The sequence below is a fragment of the Cervus canadensis genome, chromosome 29 (assembly GCF_019320065.1).
Source record: "Cervus canadensis isolate Bull #8, Minnesota chromosome 29, ASM1932006v1, whole genome shotgun sequence".
NCBI classification, from domain to species: Eukaryota; Metazoa; Chordata; class Mammalia; order Artiodactyla; family Cervidae; genus Cervus; species Cervus canadensis.
The window spans coordinates 26,528,437-26,549,447 of record NC_057414.1 but is presented as its reverse complement, the minus strand read 5'-3'; the positions used below and the strand labels follow the sequence as shown (position 1 = coordinate 26,549,447).

The following is a 21,011-nucleotide window of genomic DNA, read 5'->3' as shown; positions in this document are numbered from 1 at the left end:
TTGCTCCCCCTTCTGGGTCGTATTCCAGGGACTGGGCCAGCCACAGGGTGAGCCCTGGAAAGGGAGTGGGGAGTTATGATACAGACACATCCTGGGACAGGGATCAGGGGACACGGGGCTCCTCGCAGACCAGAGCTGTGCTGCTTATGGGAAAGGTGGGAAGGGGAGGCACTGGGGGCAGGCCTCCCCACACCCCCTTGCTTGGTCTGAGAATGTCAGCCGCAGCCCTCAGCAGGGGAAAGACTGGCTTCAGAGATGGAGGTGAGGAGATTGGTAAAAAAGCCAGGAATCCAAGACTGTCAGAGGTTAGAAGCTGAAAGAGAAAAAGGAGCCAGAGGAAGGACAATTGAACTCTGAGCACGTGTGGCAGAGGACAGTGGAGAAAAAGAGAGCCGTAAGGGCATCTCCTATGAGGTTTGGTACACACTCATACCAAAACCCATTCATTGTTTATCTGCAATTCAAATTTGACTGGCTGTCCTGTATTTTATCTGGCAACCTCTCCCTGAGGCTGGAGGTGTTGGAATGGTGGCCGGGAGGCTGTGTCACGAGTTGGGTGAGGACAAGAGTATCTTCATAGATCTAAGAGGTAGACAATCTTCCTAAAGCCAAAGCATGCCAGAGAGCCCTAACCATACAGTGTCAGTGGGTCAGGCCAATTCTTCCGACCACGATGGGTTATGAAAGACCCCGTCATTTTCAGAGGCCCTGGGCAGTGTAGAGAGTATGGCCCCTTATCTGTCAATGACTGAGATGGAACCAAAATTCAAGCGGTAGACAACTGGGTCCCCCAAGGGGGGAAAAAAATCTCTTTTTGCACCTGCTGGAATCCCAGAGGCTGACAAGGTTCAAACTGATAAGAAAGAATTTCCTTCACCGAAAGCATCTTGCCTCAGTGCTTCATGTTGAAAAGGGAGTCTCTGCCAGCAAAGGAGAAGTGTAATTCACACTTCTTGCAAAAGTTGACACAACTCTATGCTATTTTTTACACTAAAACTCCCCTCCTGCAACTGATGCTCTTGTTTTCAGAATCTAACCTCTTAGATGCTACGTTCCAAGAAGAAAGTAAATAAAGAAATACATGAATCAATAATAATCCTACATTAATTTTGAACTCAGTTATGAAAACAGAAGCAAAAGAAATCAATGGATGCCAAACAAAAAAGGATGGACTCGGAAAAGCAATTTGTAATCCCCCAAAGTTTCATAAGGGTAAGACAAACAATAGAGCATATAATAATATTAAAACCAAAATAATAAAGGAACATAACAGCAGTGTCCTGTTAAGTAACTGGATGGGATTCATCAGGGTAGCAACTGGTGCTGAGCGTTTTTTAATTTTCTCCCTGCTGGAGATTTGTTTCTCACAGTCTCAACAAAGAGATGAACTACTTGTCAGAGATGAGACCTTCCACAGAGCAAAATGGCATTCTCCAGTGTTTATTTTCTTCTTCATACCACCTCCCCAAAGAGGAAAAGCTGATCATTCTTTAAAAGACCCAAAACCTAGAAATGATTCCTTCTATCCCTGAGGATCACCCAGTTACATCACGTAAAGAGTTAATTTCACTATGGTTCATGCTGGGAAGCCAGGTCTAATACAAATTACTAATTGTCTTTCCTTAGGAAGGAATCAACTTTGAAAAAACAGAAGACAGAGGCAGACCCTGTATTTAAAGGATGCATCTGGGCCAAGGGAATGCCCAGTGGTGCCACGGTGCTTTCAACAATCTTAGAAAATTTGAATCCAGGAGAAGAGTGGGACCCAAGCACTAGGGGAGCCACATGAAAAGAACCCAGAGCTGAGCAGTCAGGGCTGCACGCTCCTCCACAGGGTGATTCAGCTTCAGGAAAATGACCTGAGGGCTCAAACTGGACTAACATTGTTGGTTTTTTTTTATTGTTTTTTTTTTAGAATTTTTTTAGCATTTAATTAATTCTTAGCTGTGAAACGCTACAAATGTTGGGCAGTCATACCTATCCTTTTGTCTGCACCTTTTAAGTCATATTATGATACAAAAAATCCAGGTCCATGTTAGATGTCTGAGAGACTATTTTTCCTCCTTGAGGAAACTCTGAACACTAATCAAATATGAGTAACAATGGCAGAGTGGAAGGACGGAGGCTTGGGGCCTGAGTCTAACATCATTACTGTGCATATGGGGCAGGTCAGGGCTTCCCTGGTGGCTCAGTGGTAAAGAACCCACCTGCCCAAGCAGGAGACATTAGAGATGTGGGTTCAATCCCTGGGTCAGGAAGATTCTCTGGAGAAGGGAATGGCAACCCACTCCAGTATTCTTGCCTGGAGAATCCCATGGACAGAGGAGCCTGGTGGGCTACAGTCCACGGGGTGGCAGTGTGGAATATGCTGGAAGTGAGGGTCGCAGACTGGAATATGCCGGAAGTGACTGAGCGCGCACAGGGCCGAGTCTGTGCCTTTCACTTTCTCGGGGGTGCTATGAGGATCACATGAGATGACGGATGTGGAGTAACCATTTTAAAAGCGAAAGTGAAAGTGGCTCAGTTGTGTCCGACTGTTTGCGAGCCCATGGATATAGTCCGTGGAATTCTCCAGGCCGGAATACTGGAGTGGGTAGCCTTTCCCTTCTCCAGGGGATCTTCCCGACCTAGGGATCGAACCCAGGTCTCCCACATTGCGGGCAGATTCGTTACCAGCTGAGCCTCAAGGGAAACCATTTTAAAAAGTGTTGCTCAAAGCATGTGAAAAGTATTTTCCATAGTATTGTAATAAAAGATAAACAATCTAATTTTGAGATGGATAGTCCCTGGGTTCGCCCGCATGAACTCAGTGAGATGAAGAGTATTGCTTCTGTGGGAACTTCCCTGGTGGTGCAGGGGTTAAGACTCTGCCTTGCAATGCAGAGGGTACAGGTTCATTGCCTGGTCTGGGAGCTAACATCCCACATGCCTAGTGGCCAAAAACACAGAACATAAACAACAGAAGCAATATTGTAACATATTCAAGAAAGACTTGAAAAAAGAAAGTGTTGCTTCTGTTGTGGTTAACCTAAGAAGACTGCAGGGAAGAGGAGGAAGGATATAGAAGAGGGAGCGTGCGCTGAGCCTGTTGGTTCACCGTGCTCAGCTCAGAGACACTGCAGGGCTGCCCCTCCAGCCTTGCTCCCTGATGGGGTTGGTAGACCCTGCTGCCCTATTCATTCCCAGCTCTGCTTTCTTTCTCCTGCCTTCCAAGACCCCCTTCTGAGTCAGTCTGGGAAATGAGACAGAAAAGGTATTACTTAATGGTGTCTGAGGAAGACTTGTCAATTTTTCCTGCTCTGGCCCTCACCCAACTTTCCAATCAGCAGTACTGCACACCACGTCGGACCCACCAATCTCAGTTCAGTTGGAAATTCCAGGCACTGAATTCTCTGAAGGAGAGAAAGCAGAACTAGAGAAGGCTGGGGTTGGCGGGGGGGGGGGGGGGGGCGTGTTAGCACCTACCTAGTTGTTGACATTTTCGGAAAATGGATGCAAACAAAAATTAGTGACATCTTAGTAGAGAATTTAGACATTAGTAGTTCCCAGACTACAGCAGCATTTTTGGTCATTATTTGATGCCAAAAGGGAAGAGGCTGCTCAAATATTGCTTTTTTTCCCCTGTATTTTTACCCCCAGAGCATAATTAGCCATTGTGTTTCCAACAGAGAATAAAACACAATTTCTTTTTATAAGTAAAAACAAATTCAGTTTATAATAAGATACCACTGCCTGGATAATCCTATGGACAGATACCATTGTAGGCTGGCAGGCTACAATCTGTGAGGTTGCAGAGTCGGACATGACTGAAGCGACTTAGCACATGTCCCTGCTTGAAAGAGTGAAACAGGCCAGTGCAAATGGAAGAGCAAGTCCAAAAACAGGCTTATGCGCGGAAAACTTGACATATGATAAATCTGGCATCATGAATCACGGTAAAAAGAAGCATTATTTCATACGTGGTAAAATAAATTGGAATCTCTTTCATTACTGAATAAGAAAACAGACTCTATATGGAGTCAACACCTCAATGGGAAAGGCGAAAACATAGGCTAATAGAAGAAAATATATGATAATATGCTGTGACCTTGAGGTAGGAAAAGATATCACAAGGAGAAAAATGGCTGGACTTTACATTGCCATTAAAGACTGCTGTTCAGCAAAGTACACCATCGACCGAGTTAGCAGACAAGTAATACCTAGAAGAAGACATTTGCACTAACAAATGTTCAGGGAATCCCAAAACATTAGTAAGAAGAAAAAAAAAAGAGAGGAGACCACAGAAAAACAAGCAAAGTATAGGTCTATAAATAGGTAGTTCATAGAAAGGGACATCCTAATGGCTAACAAGTCTTTGAAATGATGCCTAAATTCACAAATAGTATGAAGAACACAGAAAAAAAAAAACAAAACAAGACATCACTTTCCAGCAGGGGTCCCCAAGCTCCAGGATTTAATGCCTGTTGATCTGAGGTAGAGCTGATGTAATAATAATAGAAATAAAGTGCACAATAAACGTAATGCACTTGAATCATCCCCAAACCATCCCACCCCTGCCTGTGGAAAAGTTGTCTTCCGTGAAACCGGTCCCTGGTGCTAAAAAGATTGGGGCCCACTACAATACAGCTAATAAATTAGCAAAAAATCAGAAATCTCATAATACTAAGTGCTGGCAAGGATGTAGAGAAACAAGAAAGCAGATAAATGTGAAAACTAGCACAGTTATTTTAAAAGGTAGTTTGGTAGGGCTTATTGAAAGGAAGACTTCTTGGAACCCAGGACCCAGACTGCCAGTGCATGGGTACACACGCCCTGGAGGAATTCCCACACCGAATGTCTATCACCTCCCTGATGGAGGTGGCAAGGTGCTAGTGGCTCTGGGTGTCCAGTAACAAGGGAACAGAAGGGTAAATGGCGGTGACTACAAATGACAAAACTGTGTACAGTGGGAAGACGGAATGAAATAGATCTGCTTAAAGCAACAGGCTTTCCAGGTGGTGCTAGTAGTAAAGAACCTATCTGCTCATGCAGGAGACCCAGGAGATTCAGGTTCAATCCCTGGGTGGAGAAGATCCCTGGTGAAGGAAATGGCAACCCACTCCTGTATTCTTGCCTGGAGAATCACATGGACAGAGGAGCCTGGTGGGCTATACAGTCCATGGGGTCGCAAAGAGTCAGCCACAACTGAACTGACTTAGCACAGGATAAAGCAACAGGGATAGGCTTCCAAACTGGAGTTGGGGTGTCATGTGGGGGAGAGGCTAGATTCATAGCACAATACCATTTACATAAATTTTTATAAGACACAAAGGAACCCTACTTATGTTTCAAGGGTACATATGTGGGTGAATAAACTTCAGGAAGGTGAATTAGAAGGACATAACAAATGACAGTGGACACTGGGATGCTCTGGCCATACCCCTCTTCAGGGCCAGCGCACCCACCCCCATCTGCTGGGATGTTAGTGCTGAGACTAAGGCTGCGCCCAGCAAAGGAACTGCTTCGCCAAGGTTAGGACCCTTCTAAGGGAAGCGATCCGTGGTTGGCTGAGGCAGGGCTCATAAAGGACCCTTGGGAAAACCCTCAAGGGTCCCGCCAGCTCTCTAGCTTGCATGGCCTAGCTGAGTCCTCAGCCTCAACCGTGACAGGAATCAGCTTCGCCGGCAGCCCTAACCTAACCGTTCTCGCTTCCTCATATGTGTGTCTCCTGAACAAACCTGCGCATAGCTCTCATCTCAGAACTTTCTCCAGAAAGCCCTCATCAAGGAACACATCCAGTCATCAAGAGTGGGAGCCGTTGGTGTGGAGAAGAGAGCAGGCATGGAGACAGGGGAACAGAAGGAGGCAATGAGGACCCAGGAAGTCCAGGAGAGGTCCCGGTGGGCCAGCACTTGGAATCAAGGATGTGACCGACACTGTCAGGTGCAAAACCCACAAGATCAGAACCATCCGCCTGTGGGCAGTTCACACGCTGCCCCTTCCCTGTTCACTAACTGAACACCTGCCTGTGGGCCGGTGGACTCAAAAAAGCCAGGCAGGTAACTCGGCGAGGTCTTATGTTTTCTTACCCTTGTCTCCAGGGACATCCTTGAGAACTAGGAAGCCAGGGATCACCCCGCCTCCCTACCCTCACCTTGGCCTAAGCCTATCCTTGCTGCAAGGAGCTATGAGAGAGCCGCATCCTGTCCACAGGGGGAGGTGGGAGTCAGCGTGGTGTGTGTGTGAGTCAGACAGAGACCGTGTTTTCACCTCAGGCCTGGCACAGCCGCAGATTCAACAGAGATAAAGAGCCTGTTTTTTCCATTCACTCTGTCACCAGATGGAGCAAGATCTCTTCATGGCACTTGTGAGGTGGAGAGGTTTTGGGGAAGCGGCCCACCTCTGCGGGAGCGACCCCGGCTGCCTCTGCGAAGGTGCCACACTCATTGGGCTCCTGCTCTGCCTTCTGCTCCCGCTCCTGCTATCCTCTCTTCTCCTCTGACTCTCCTGCTTGGTGCTTTTCTGTGACAGGAACGAGTTCACTTCTTGGGCTCTGACCCAGTCTCCTCTCCACCCACCACCTGCCCGACCCTGACCAGATCTCCAGAGTCTTTTGCCCTCTTCAGGGTCTCTGGGTTAACTTCATGGACTCAGACATGGAAACAGATGAGGCTGAGGAACAAGGGAAACTCTTTAAGAGAAAAGCCAGAACACCTGTCCGCACCTTGAAAAGTGTGATGTTTAGTTAAGCCACCCAGTGGCTGACCAGAGGCTGAGTTCTCGTGGCTCATTAAAACAACAGCAACAACAGAAGACCATGTTAGAAGGTGTATGAGTAAATTATAATACGAACTCGCCAACTCCCCCTTTTAATAAAATGCATTGCACTCCTGCAGTATGTTTAGCATCTAAGTATGTTTGGAAGGCAGGGGCTTCCTGGAGTAAGATACCATCCTTCGTGTCTTGGAGCTTACAATATGATAAGAAGGTAGGGCTTGCACACAAATATCTATGATGTAAAGTGCAACAAGGTAAGGTTACTGAGAAAGTTACCCCCAAATGCTCCAAGTGTTCAGAGTGGGGAACCTCACATTAGAAACAAGAAGCCAAGGTTTCCTGAGCCATATAACTTTTTGAGATGAATTGCAATTGGTGGAGAGAATTTGTTGTTAAAATAATTTTCAGATTAACTTGGATGCATTTGCAAAATACATTGAGTAGCATTTTTTGGTTGTGTTGTGCTGGTTGACTTTGCTGGTTCTTAGTTGAGGTAACATACTCTGAGTTGCAGCATGCAAACCCTTAACTGCAGCATGTGGGATCTAGTTCCCTAACCAGGGAAGGAGCATGGGCCCCCTTCATTGGGAGCATGGAGTCTTAGCCACTGGATCACCATGGAAGTCCCTTGAATATCATTGTTTAAAAGATGATCAACAACAATTCTACTTGTTTTTTTTAAGAATTATAGAGGGTAAGAAATCAATATTCCCTTCTCATTCACCCCATTCTATCCCCTCAGATTAACTATTTTAACAATTTGGTGTGTATCAGCCCTCATCTTTGGGTGGAAAAGATTTTCACAGAAAGAGTAGGAAAAGGGTATCACAGGTAAAGAATGGGAGTAAAAGAAAAGGCAAGTCATGTGCCTGGAGTGCTTGGCAAAAGCAGAAGAAGATGAGAGAGGACAGGATGAAAGGAGTTGGAGCCTTGCCACAGAGCTTCCCCTGTTTGGAATTCTGGACATTATTCAGTAGGCAATGTTAGATAAGAAATGGCAAAAAGGAATTAGGGATTTTTAACTAGAAGAGAGGATCTTAGGAGGCTGATGGCAGCAGCAATAATTCAATTATATAAAGTGCTTTCATGTGGAAGACAGACAAGGCTTTTAATGTGAGAATCCATAGGTCAGAATTTGGGTCAAAAACTGGACCCAAATTACAGTTCCAGGAGCAAGATTTCAGCTCTGTGTAGGAAAAGACTTACTAACAAGCAGACCTGTGCAGGGAGGGAATGGATGGCCCAGTGAGGAGTAAGTTCCTCCCCACGGAGGGCTCACTCCAGCAGAGGCCCCATGACCAGTCACTGCGGGCAGAGGACTCAAGCGTCAAGCAGACAGCAGGTATGAAAAAACTGTGGCATCTGTTAAAGTGTTAAGCTTCTATAGTAGAATGGGGAGGCATTTTAAGGCTGTTCAAGGGAGGGGTTAAATCATGACTCATCTGGCAGAAACCTACAGATTGGGTCAAAGAAGAAACAGCCTTAAACCATGAGCATGAGGCTGAGGGAACAGCTCAGTCAAAAGCAGTCAAGACTCTGGTTGAACACAGTGAATTAGACATCTTTGTTTATCTAGTCTCCCTCAAAAAAAAAACAACCAACTAAAATGACGGTAAAGAGACTTCCCTGCCAGTTCGGAGGTTAAGACTCTGCACTTCCAAGGCAGGGCATGCAGGTTTGATCCCTGATCAGAGAACTAAAATCCCATATGCCATGCAGCATGGACTTCCCCCCAAATTTTTTTAATTGTTTCCGTTTCTCATTCTATTCAAATGACCTCCCAATTCTGGAATATGGGTGTCCTAGCAAGGCATTTCTTTTGACAGCTCTGCACCAACGTGTCTTCTTTCTTAAATACACAGGATGCAGTCTTGATCTCAACAATCCAAATCCTTGATGCTAAGGGCTAGGAAAGTGGATACGTTTTCCTTAGAAAGAAATCAAGTATTTTATATATGACCTCTGAGAATAACAACTTTAAATGAGATCAGCCACCTAACCCGTTAGAAATTCTGCGAAAGGCCAGTCTGTTTTATGAACCAATGTGTTAGCCATGCTCCTCTTTCTCTGACTACAGAGAGACTTAATACCCCTGAGCATTATTCTTTCTATCTGTAAAGCCCTTTTTGACTGTTGGTCCTTGATTACAAGCTCTGTATAGCCTAGGTTTGGATTATCAACCTCCTAGGGTTGTGTTTATGAGGGCTTTGTGGAAGCAGATCTAAGTTTCTACCTTCCATTTGCATTAGCTAGAGGAGAACTCAGGGAAACCTAATGACAGGCTTATGATGAATGCTGTTACGAGAAATGCCCAAGAAACAGATGGGCATTTGAAGAGATTAGACATTTTGAAGCATCATTAACCCATCCTCAACTTTTGACCCAGCTCTGGCACCTGACTGCAAGAGGGCCACAGGCGTGAGACACCCCCCGCCCTCCCACCTGGGTGGGAGCTGACAGAGGCAAGGCGGCCGCCGTGGGAAACACAGAAGCAGACAGCTTTCCTGGAGGACAATGAGATGAGAAGCAGCTAGCAGGGTCCGAGGGACCAGGATACCTGGCAGAGAAGAACTGCATCCTTGCCCCAACTCCATCATCCCTCTCCCGGCCTCTGCCAGCTCTGCCTCTAGGGTCCAGGGGCTCACACGGTCCAGCTCCCTCCCTGCTCTTCCAATTCCTCTCCTGGTTCCTTTCTCTGTCTCCTTCTGGCCCCCGCTCTCCCAGTGGCCTTATGCTGTGCTCTATCCCAGCTGCCCTCAACAACACTCAGTCTGCATCCTCCAAGTCACACGTTTTCCTTGTACACTTGTTGCCAGAAAGTCTGGATCACATACTGACATAGAAGAAAGACTCCAGTCTCCAGGAAGATTGGAAAATGTCTTTATTTCTATTTAATTACTAAATTATTTACGCTTTTGTTTTCTTGATCCTGATTCTGGTTCTTGCTTAAGTATTAATTGGTAATGCTTGTTCTTCAAATTGGGGCTTCCCTGATAGCTCAGCTGGTAAAGAATCTGCCTGCAATGCAGGAGACCCCAGTTCAATTCCTGGGTGGGGAAGATCCCCTGGAGAAGGAATAGGTTACCCACTCCAGAATTCTTGGGCTTCCCTGGTGGTTCAGACAGTAAAGAATCTGCCCACAGTGCGGGAGACCTGAGTTCGATTCCTGGGTTGGGAAGATCACCTGGAGGAAGACATGACAACCCACTCCAGTATTCTTGCCTGGAGAATCCCATGGACAGAGGAGCCTGGTGGGTTGCAGTCCATGGAATCGAAAAGAATCAGACATGACTAAGCATGCACACACGTTTTTCAAATCACTTTTTATATCTCCCTAGTAATTCACAGCTGATGATTCCCATCATTCTAGAGCTAGGATAGAATTAAGGTTTTAAACATGAGGAACTTCTGTTGACTCTCACTAGCCACAAATATTTGGGATTTGGAGATTACAGCATGGGGGAGGGGGTTCCGGATCTCCTTCAGGGCAGGTGTTCCACTGAATCCAGCCCTATGTCCCTTACAATTAGAACAGCCTTGCTTCATCTAACTGAAATGTATCATGTTGCTGTGCTTGCCATCCCATGAGGAATTTCATCACAGCACCTATCCCTCGGGGGAGTCTCTCGAAGCCCTTCAAAACAGCCACCATCAGATCATCTCAAGCTGCAGGGGGAGGATCTGGGAGAGGGAGGGAGCATCCGTCTGTTCTGATGGATGAGGACCCTGACGTCAAGGGGGAGACGGCGCTTCGTCAGAGTTGTGTACCTGAGGGGAAAGGCCCAGCACAGAGCCTCGAACCCTGACCCCCAATCCTCTGTGCCTCCACCCTGCTGCTCTCCATCCCCTTCCTGAGCTTCCACGCTGACCCCTGGGCCCTGTCCTTCTCGATGGCGTGTCTCTGATCTACTCCCTCTGGGATCTCCGGCAGTGAGGTTTAGTGTTAGGTAGGTGGCTCCGTTTGTCTTCGATTCTAATCATCAGCCCTGCCAGGGGCTCTCTTTTAACCAAGAGGCCCGCTTTCCTCAGCATCTCGTATGGGCTGATTTCTGAGAAGGATAGAGTTGTACGTGTCATTAGCAGCTTATATCTTCTTTTTCAAGCTTACAACTTTTTATCTTGTGTTGGGGTTTAGCTGATGAACAATGTTGTGATAGTTTCAGCTGCACAGAGAAGGGACTCAGCCATACGTATACATGTAGCCACTCTCCCCCAAACTCCCCTCCCATCCAGGCTGCCACATAACTCTGAGCAGAGTTCCCTCTGCTCTACATAAGTCCTTGTTGGTTATCCGTTTTGAGAATAGCAGTGTGTACATGACCTTCCCAAACTCCCTGACTATCCCTTCCCCACCCCGACAACCATAAGTTCATTTTCTAAGTCAGAAGCAGCTTGTATCTTGACTTCCTGCCAGGATGATCAAAACTGATTTCTACTGGGACCTGAAGAAAGATGATCCAGCCAGGGCTCCTCTGGGGTAGAAGACAGAGTCTCCCAAGTGCCTCTACATTCCTTCTTTAAATTATATGGACTTTGAAATGAGTGATCTGTTTAGACCCTTGGACCAATTAAGCGATGAGAGCAAGACTATCTGCAGCTCTTTGTTTCTTTGATGTGCTCCACAAGGAAAAGAAAAGGAAGTAGGCGTCTATGTGACCCACTATTCCCATGACCCGGAGAAGGTGAGTCACTCACCCGACGACTATCACTCTAGTCTTCTCAGAACACTCTGATCCAAAGGACCTGGAACTAAGAATGCACATGGGAGGTGGCCAATAAATATTTGTTGAGTGAATGAAAAAGAATTTTTAATGTCCTACAGTGTCTCTTCAGTATTTAGATTACCCTCACTCTGGACTGCCCAGGTGGCCCTAGTAGTAAAGAATCTGTCTGCCAATGCAGGTGAAGCAAGAGACACGGGTTCTAGCCCTGGGTCAGGAAGATCCCCTGGAGGAGGAAATGGCAACCCACTCTAGTATTCTTGCCTGGGAAATCCCATGAACAGAGAGGAACCTGGCGGACTACAATCCATAGCGTTGCAAAGAGTCAGACAGGACTGGGCACCGGCGCACACACACAAACACTGGACTAGAGGTTAAAAGAGGAAAGAAATTAAAAAGAGTTTGGCACTGAGACAGAGGAAAGCTGTGTCTAAACATGAGATAGAAATCACATCCTTTCTTAATGCCCCAGGTTCTCCACGTGCAGCGACTTGGGAGATAATATTGACAGACAGAAGAGAATGAAAACTTATTTCAAGATCCCCCAAACCACCGTAAGTGTTCCATCTCCACGATCCAGACATCTAGGCCTATTTTTGACCAAAGGAAAGAGACCAAAAATTTGGAAACCCAAATTTTTGCAGAACTGAAAAATGTGCTGTTTCACAGCTTTAGCTAAACAACGCCAGCTTGATTATCAAATATTAGAATTGGGAGAAACGAGCATTGATGCAAGTAAAAGAATATTCTGCTGCTGATTTAAAGACAAGTGAATCGCTAAATATTTTTATTAGCAGCAAATTTGCTGCTTGCTGGAACTAATTTCACGCCCTGTAGATATGGTGCTTAAGTTGGAAATGGCGTTAAATTGCTCTCTCCTTGAGGCGGGTAAGGCTTCTGGTGGCAACAACCGCTAGGTGGCACAGACCAGGTCGTTCCTCTAAGACTGGCAGCTTTGGAGCCAATCACAGGGGAGTCCACCGGAAGTTCCACCCTACATGTCTCCTTCCCAAGAAATGTTTGTCTCAAATAGCCAAAACTTTTAAAAAGGAAGCTGCCTAGAAAGTGTTGCAGGGAGGAAGCCAATTTTGACTCCATGTTGGAACTGTTCCTTTGACTTGCTTTCCATTGCTTTTGTTATTATAATCATACTTAATAGCTTATCTCAGAGAATCCTGCCCCTCTGCCTGACTATTAAACTAAAATGCCTTTGTTCAGAACACTGTCCCGGCCAAGGACTGCAGGAAGGAAGAAATTAACATATCCCCTGCCTAAGGCTTACCTCCTATTCTAGGAGACCTTTGCAAGATTAATGGCCTTTTTATTTTGCTTCCTCACCTCCCACCATCTCTGATCTAGAAAAGAACCTGGTATCCAGACCCCATAAAGTGGTTATTTTGAGGCACTAACCTGCCATCTTCTCTGTCAGCTGCTTTCTGAATAAAGTCCCCCTTCTGCAGGGGATCTTCTCGAACCAGAGATAGAACCTGGGTCTCCTTCATTGCAGGCAGATGCTTCACCAGCTGAGCCGCAGGAAACTATTCTCAACAGCCTGTGATGGACCATAATGGAAAAAAAATTTTTAAAGAATGTACATGTGTATATAACTGAGTCACTTTGCAGAGATCGGCATAACATTGTAAGTCAACTATACCTCAATAAAAAAATTAAACACGCACACACACAGTTTGAGATGCTCATTAAATAGATCCTTAATGACTGGTTAATACCAGAGCCAACATGAGTTCACTAAGAATAAGTGTGGCCAAACTGAACTCATTTCCTATACAGTAGAGTTAATGACCTTGATACACCAGATCATGTTGCTCAGGGACTTCTGATATAGCTAAAGCTCTTTACCTACAAGATAAACCCTGAATTCCTTAATCTGGCGTTTAAGACCCTTGCTACTCCGTCTCATTTCCTGCCACTCATTTCCCTGAGCCTGCACTCCACCTATATTAGAAGGTCTGCTGTTTCTGAACCAAAGACATTCATTCTTCCATATTCTGTTTCTTCAGTCTGGAATATCTTTCCATATTCATTCTCCACCTATGTTAAAATGTCATTTCTCATGTGAAGACCTTCTTTTTCCTTTTCCCCCTATGAAGAGGTAATCTACTTTTTCTCTGGATTCTCTGTATATTTTATCCTGCTAATATAGAAAATGATATGATGTACGTGGGACTTCCCAGGTGGCACCAAGTGATAAAGAACCCACCTGCCAATGCAGGAGATGTAAGAGACTTGGGGTTCAATCCCTAGGTCAGGAAGATCCCCTGGAGAAGGAAATGGTGACCCACTCCTGTATTCTTGCCTGGGAAATCCCATGGACAGAGGATCCTGGTGGACTACAGCCCATGGGGTCACAAAAGAGTCTGACACGACTTAGCAACTAAAAAACAACAAATATTTGATTATACACAGATTGGATGAACATCACCTCCATGAGCTTTTTAAGGCAAGAGTGATGTCATGATCATTTTTGTGTTCTCAGTTCCTACCACAGAACCTAGTAGATAGGAGGTCAACAATAAAAATTTATTGATTTAAATGCAAGGAAATGCCAGATACAGTGTATCAAATTATCACATGAATAATGTTGTAAAATGGGTCACTTGGCAAAACTGAAGCTGTCTGAGCACAGATCCAGACTGGAAGGAGATCTCCAATGATACTAAATTCTATCCTAAACAGCATTTTTATTAGTGACCTGGATTAAAACACATAACAAATGTTTATCAAATGTGCAGAGAGGCCAGCTAATATCATAGGAAAAGAAAATTGAAGGATTAAAAAATGAATCTAGGGACTTCCCTGGTGGTCCAGTGGTCGAGAATCTGCCTGCCAATGCAGGGGGCACGGGTTCAATCCCTGGTCTAGGAACTAAGATCCCACATGCCTCAGGGCAACTAAGCCCCTGTACCACAATTACTGAAGCCCAAACATGCTGAAGCCCATGCTCTGCTACAAGAGAGGTCTCTGCAATGAGAAGCCTGCACACAGCAACTAGAGAGTAGTCCCCATTCACTGCAACTAGAGAAAGCCTGTGCACAGTGATAAATAAACAAAATATTTTAAAAATGAATCTAATAGGCTGGAATCTAGTAGTCTAGAAAACTAACAAAGTAACATTTAAATAAATGTAAAGTTCTATATTTAGATTTCAAAAATAAATCACACATACTGAGTACAGTGGAGAATTTACTTGGCAGTAATTAAGGTGCAGAAGAGTTAGAAGCTTTGGTTAATCAAAAGCTTTAAAAGCAAACAGTGAGACGTGGCCAGGAGCAAACTAAGGCCATGAGAGTCCCTGACGGTCACAGTGCATCCAGCTCAAAAGAAGCAGCAATCTCATTGCTATACTCCACACCTTTAGGGTTTATTTGAAGTATTATGAGCAATTCTAGTGCCAGATTCTGAAAGGTGCTTTAATAAACCACAGTTCATCCAAATAGGTGTGACCGGGAGTCCAGAATCGATGAAATAAACAAAGAATGAGGGAGCTTTGTGTGTACTTAACTTGGAAAACTGAAAAGGGAAGGAAGGTTTCATTGTATCTTCAAATATTTTTCAAGTGGACTTTTATGTGTTGCTACAAATGGCAAAGCTTAAACAGAATGAGTAGGAAATATGAGGATGCAGTTTGACCCAATTTAAGAACTTTCTCAGGTTTATAGCCATCCAACAATGAAGTGGGCAGCTTTGGGAGGTTGAGAGCTCCTTAATCCTGAATATATTCAAGCAGAGACCAGAGAACCAGATAAATATCTATAAGAGATTTATGAAAGAGTATATATATATATATATATTTACACACACACACACACATATACACAGGCTTCCCAGGTGGCTCAGTGGTAAAGAATCCACCTGTCATGAGGAGATGCAAGTTTGATCCCTGGGTTGGGCAGATTCCCTGGAGGAGGGCACGGCAATTCATTCTAATATTCTTGCCTAGAGACTCCCATGGACAGAGGAGCCTGGTGAGTCACAAAGAGGAGCTGTGGGGTCACAAAGAGTCAGACACAATTGAAGAGACTTAGCAGGCACGCACACACACCCTCTGTTACACTATTCAGAAAATAGAGGTGTAAAAATAAAGCCCAAGGTCACATAAACCAGCCAGTCCCCATTGACCAGAACTCTAGTTTTTCAAGCAATGATGAGCATAATCAACGTTCAATTCCCTCTCTGTCACCAGCCTTTTCCTCTATTTCAGAGTTAGACCCTAGAACATCTTCCCAGCATGAGAAATCTTTCCAACTATCAAATAAGCCAAGTGAATCCAGTCTTCTCATGGTTGAGGACCCTAAAACATTTCATTTGATACTTAATGGTAAAGCTGACCAAGTTCTTCCTAATTTGGGCGAAACAGCTTCTTGCAGAGAATAGACAAAATGCCTGACTCCCAGCTGTTGAGCCAACAGGTTGAAATCTCTGAAAAACATTCTGGCTTGTAAGAACTGGCAAACAAAAATCAGAAATCAACAGCATGTTGCATGTCTCATCCACGTCTGAGTCCCATCAAAGAGGAGTTCTTCCCCTTTCTCCAAACCCAGGAAGACAGGGGCTTTTACAAGACACAATGCTGCAATAATTCTGAAGCAAGCCGGCCAGGTTTGCTTTCCGTTCTATTGTCTTATCCTGTCAGCTCCCTCATCTCCCAGAATCCAGGCTTAATAATTTACAGCGGAAAGACATTTAATAAATAAACGGCCAGATTGGAGCTGTCAGCTCCACAATGGGGCTGTTTGCATCTTCCGCTCGGCATCAGCACCCGCTCTCCCGGTTTGCTTCAGCCGAAAAAATCCCGTTTGCTATTTTCATAAAATTAGTTCCTCTGCAGTTTCTATTAATCAGAACGCTCTTTGGAGAGAATTATACTGGGATTTCATCACCCTCTGAGTTCAGCCGTTATGTGAATCTGATGAATTTTTATCACCTTTATAAGTGACAGAAGAGGTAAAACACACGGGCACACACACACAAAACTTGGGTGAGCTAATGTTAGTGAGCAAACACCTCTTCCCTCCTACCATCTAAGGTCTTACAGACCTGAGAACCTAGAGCAAGTCTCCCCAACCACGCATCTGAGTAGCTTTCTCCCCAGAACACATCCCCTTATATATATCTAAAATTCCAAATCTTCTTGGGGTTATGAACTCTTAACATCTTATGAAAGCTAAGGATAGTACTCCCTAGAAAAGCCCACATATGCACATATACACTAAACCTCACCCTTTGATGGGTTTGTGGACACCTACTGCCCCTCTCCACACATACGGTCCATCCATGGACTCCAGGGCAAAAACTGTGTCCTATGCCTTTCTAGCTGTCTTCATCTCCCTTAAGAACTTAGACTGGAATAGAAAGTCAGCCATCTCTGAATTCCTTTGTGAAAGAGAAAGTTTTTTTTTTTTTCTTTTTAAATATAAAAGTGAGAAAGTTTTTCATGATGGCCATACACTTTTTGCAGAGAAGACAAAGGCAACCCACTCCAGTACTCTTGCCTGGAAAATCCCATGGACGGAGGGGCCTGGTGGGCTGCAGTTCATGGGGTCACAAAGAGTTGGACACGACTGAGTGATTTTACTTTCACTTTTCACTTTCATGCATTGGAGAAGGAAATGGAAACCCACTTCAGTGTTCTTGCCTGGAGAATCCCAGGGATGGAGGAGCCTGGTGGGCTGCCGTCTATGGGGTTGCACAGAGTCGGACACGACTGAAGTGACTTAGCAGTAGCAGCAGCATATACTTTTTGAGAAATGAGAAACATGGAAGACAGAAGACAGCTCATATCAGCTGAAATAGTGAAAGTCCAGTTATCCATAAATTGATTGTAGTGCACTATATTTCTTTGATGAGACAAGAGAACAAAATTAGGAAAGTTTTTGAACGCTTCTTGTCTCCAGACTATAGAACATCACTCCCATCCTAAGATAAGCATCATATGAGAAAAGACACAACACAAATGAAATAAAACAAAAAAAACTTAGACCAACGAAACCACAGTTATATTAATAATACTGGTTCTGTCCACTGACTGTGTGTTTTTAGGAAGAAGCAACTTATTTTTATCAATGTAAGACTTTCAAAGTCTGTTTCAGTTCCAACATTCCATGGAAAGGGATTCATTAGAGATCTTTAAGATAGTAAGAATCAAAACTTTTCCTAAGGGCCCAACAGTAAATATTTCAGTCTTGTGGGCTTAACAGCCTCTGCATTAACTACTCAACTCCGTTGTTGTAAATGAAAACAGCTATGGACAACAACTAAATGTAAGAGCGTGTCTGTGCTCCAGTAATACTTTACCAATGGACACTGAGATTTGAATTTCAAAATTTTCATATTTTTGTTCTTTTGATTTTTTTCCCAAACATTTAAAAATGTAAAAATCATTCTTAGCTTGCAGGTCATACAAAAAATAGATGGCAGGAAAGTTTAGACCTACAGGACATAGTTTGCTGACTCCTGATCTATGGCAATAGGTAAATATTATGATCTGAAAAATCACACTGGTGATTCAGGGTGACATTGGAAGGCCAGTAACTCAGGTTCAACTACTGACAGTAGTACTGGAAAGGTTTTTTTTTTCCCTAACCCAGTGTCCCAACCAGCAGAATAGGATAATGGTAACTTTTGAATCTCAGCGAATAATCAACAATTATTGAAGGTTTGAGTACATTTTCAGACCTATGGAAATGCTAAAATTATCACAACACATGAGAATATACATACAAGAAATTTAAGGCCGTCTGGCAGGAAAAGTTTTGATAACCATAATATGAATAAGAAAAATGTATGTCTTCTCTTGAAATCATTCCTTATACTCAGTAACCCTAAAGAACCCTTTTTGCTACCCTATTTCTCTATCAGGTAGCATAGTGAGTGATTTTACACATTTGAGAGAGAGGAAATTAGACACTGGTTATTGTTCTTGCTTGGACTTGGTAATTACACAAATCATATGCATACACATGTGGCATCTATGTATACTCTACAAGTACAAGGTAAGTGACAGATATACAGCAGAGCTGTGGAGTACTATAGGACACCTGATATACAGAAGACGATTTTTAAAAAGAGAAAGATTGGATGGTCAAGTAATCACTCTTCTTTAGAGTGAACTTCAATTAAGAGATGGCAAAAGATGGAATAGTACAGTGATAGCACCTCTCTCAATTTCAATGAGAGGGTAGGATATGAACATTTAATAAAACAACTACTACGTGCTCCCAGTGAAGAAGGGAGATAGAGAAGGGTTTGGGGGGAGCGCCCCTTCTTATGAGAGAGAAAACCTAAAAGGTTATTTCCATCCAGGAAAATGTAAGAAGTTGGGAGTGCCTCATCAGTCATGCCCTATTCTTAACTTACAATTTAACTAAAGTCAGTTGGTCACTAGAAGTGTAAAGAGGTTAACGCTCCCAGTCTCAAGCTTCTGAACACTTTCCTCCAAAATATTAAAAGCCCAGACCTGTCCTCAACAGCTGGTCTTCACAATGTTATTGTCCATTATTTGTCTCCACTCTGGCTGAGGCCTGTCTCCACCTTATTTCCCACATACTCTGCGCTCAATCTTGTCTTGGCCTCTTTGTTGAAACTATTTTCTCTTCTTGGATCCCCTTCCATCTTTGTTCCATGTTTCCCATTCCTACCTATATACCAGGGCCCAGCATTAGTTCTAGCTGTACTGTGAAGACCCACAAGAACTCCAGCCAAAGCAATATTTTCCCCAAATAATACAAGTCAGGAGTCCACAGCCTCCAGGATTTAATGGCTGATGATTGGAGGTTGAGCTGATGCAATACTAATAGAAATAATGCACACAATAAATGTAATGTGCTTGAATCATCTCGAAACCATCCCCAGCCACTGCCCTACCCAGTCCATGGAAATATTGTCTTCCAGTCCCTGGTACCACAAAGTTGAGGATTGCTGAAACAACCGAAGGAGTGCTCTAAAAGCTGCAAAGCTCCTGTAGATATGTAATATTACTATTAATATCAGTATAGTAGTATTGCTACCTTTTGGAGAAATTAACTATAAATAAAGTTTGGCATTTCTTATATCTTGCTTTAGAGTGTTTCCTAATTGTTTCATATACAGTTGACATTAACAAACCACAAGCTATTAAGGCAGGAGTCACACATCGTATTTCTTTTGTATCCTCAAAGTCTCTAGTGCTTAGCTACAGTTAACAAACAATTCCAAGGAAATGAATTATCAAAATAATGGCTTTCTTAACCACAGAACTCCTCATTGGGCCAAGTAAACATAAGTTGTTAAACACAAAAGAAATCATCAATCAGTACACATGACTGCAAATGAAACCTTGAGAGCAGAATAAATGTGAGATGTACTTTCAATGGAATTCAACTATCTTCTTCCATTTCACTCATAAAGTTGTGGTTGGGAAGCTGAACCCCCTAAATCAGAGACTGAGTGTTCCAGGACTGAATAGTTTGCTTCGAGATGCTTCAGAGTTTTGTGTAAGGTCAAAGGTTCGAATAGTGCAGCTGTCCTATTTGGTATGTTTTTATGTATTTCTTTGACTGTGTTGGGTCTTAGTTGCAGCATGTGGGATCTACTTCCCTGACCAGGAATCAAACCCTGGGCCCCCTGCATTGGGAGCATGGAGCCTTAGCCACTGGACCACCAGGGAAGTCCCCTTGGTATGTTTTTTTGTCTGTCCACCCTTCCTGATTCAGCAGTGTAACATGCATTCTTTGTCTTATTTCCTTTGGTTGGCCTGATTTATGGATCTTTTAGTCTACAGACTATAACCTCAGGATAAAATCATGAAAAGTTTTAGTTTGCAGTTAGGCAAGAGCAGTTTGCTAAAAGCATGGACCACCATCTCCATTCCCAAATGCCCGGAGGTGTAGCTACAGAAGATTTGATTTGACCCTGACTCCTCTTTCCCAGTCTGCCCCACGAGTAGTAGGATGATCCTTGTAAGTCCTAAGGCTAACATTAGAATAATGCCAAATACAATAAAGCGAGGTGAGGACAAATGAAAACGTGACATTATTACAGAATCAGTGCTTTAGGGACTTGGTTTTCTCCAAGATGGTTCTCAGGGATCCCTTAATGACTGGGTCTGACCCACTCCCTGAGGCCTAATTTGACTTGATCCCAAGTCCTTTGGTCCACGCAGCCAGTAGGACTTGAACTGTGATACCCACCAGACTCCGAAACAGGCGCTAAGGGGTTGCCTGGACTCTGGGCCTCACACCGGCTGTGCTGTCTCCATGGTAACAGCGCGGAAGGCATTAAAAGCAGTTCTCTTCCGTCCAACGACCAGCCCTCCGGCGGGACTGACCAATGGTCCCGTGGGTTACCTAAGAGATGGTGTGATTGACAACGGGATGGGGCGGGCGCGGGGGGCAAGGACGGCCTCTGTTCAATAGAATTTGAAGCCTGTCCCAGGACCCGCAGCCACCGACCAATCAGAGTGCGTAACGGAGGGTGACGTGCCCACCCACCACGCTCCGCGTTGCCTGGAGCCTCGGCGGCGAAAGCAAATGAGGG

General features: G+C 44.3%; 1 long non-coding RNA gene across 1 annotated transcript in view; it reads right to left on the bottom strand.

Annotated features, from left to right (window-relative positions):
* LOC122431077 overlaps window positions 1-20,803 on the bottom strand; it is a 32,274-nt gene extending 11,471 nt beyond the window's left edge. The window contains exons 1-2 of the long non-coding RNA XR_006266432.1: window positions 20,666-20,803; window positions 12,888-13,029 (exon numbers count right to left, since the gene is read on the bottom strand). This is a non-coding gene — a long non-coding RNA (uncharacterized LOC122431077). The remainder of the gene's footprint in view (window positions 1-12,887; window positions 13,030-20,665) is intronic.
* Between the last annotated feature and the right edge of the window lie 208 nt (window positions 20,804-21,011).